This window comes from Vicia villosa, linkage group LG7, assembly GCF_029867415.1.
Source record: "Vicia villosa cultivar HV-30 ecotype Madison, WI linkage group LG7, Vvil1.0, whole genome shotgun sequence".
NCBI lineage: Eukaryota > Viridiplantae > Streptophyta > Magnoliopsida > Fabales > Fabaceae > Vicia > Vicia villosa.
In genome coordinates this window covers 112,010,428-112,010,894 of record NC_081186.1, presented here as the reverse complement: position 1 = coordinate 112,010,894, position 467 = coordinate 112,010,428, and positions in this window count along the sequence as shown.

Below are 467 nucleotides of genomic sequence, written 5' to 3'. Positions count from 1 at the left end.
GCATGGTGAGCTTGCATGTGTGAGGCGTTGGATTGGCTTTGAGATTGATCCAAGGGCACAGATTTGTAGGTGCATGGTATGATGGTGTACACTGAATCCAAGGGGATTCAAAGTCTTTGCAGGGGCCCACGCTGGATTGACCAGCGAATAAGATTTGAGGGAAGGGCCACCTTGGCGCGCTGAAAAGTCAGACGAACCACGCTTGGACGCGTGGTCGTCTTCAACCTCCAGAAGTGAGGTTTTCAGCTTCAAATAGCGGGGGTTTTTAACCTCCCCTATTTGGACGTTAAAATTCCAGTTTTTTAACAACCTATGAACCTGCAAAAAATACGAGTTAGCAATAGAAACAAGTGACCCAGATCCACTAATTAGAGTGTCCTGAATCCAAATATGTCATTTGTTTTAAGGTTTGAAGCTCCTAGCTATGGATACGAAGAAGATGAAGCTTAAACACTCATGGACTCGTT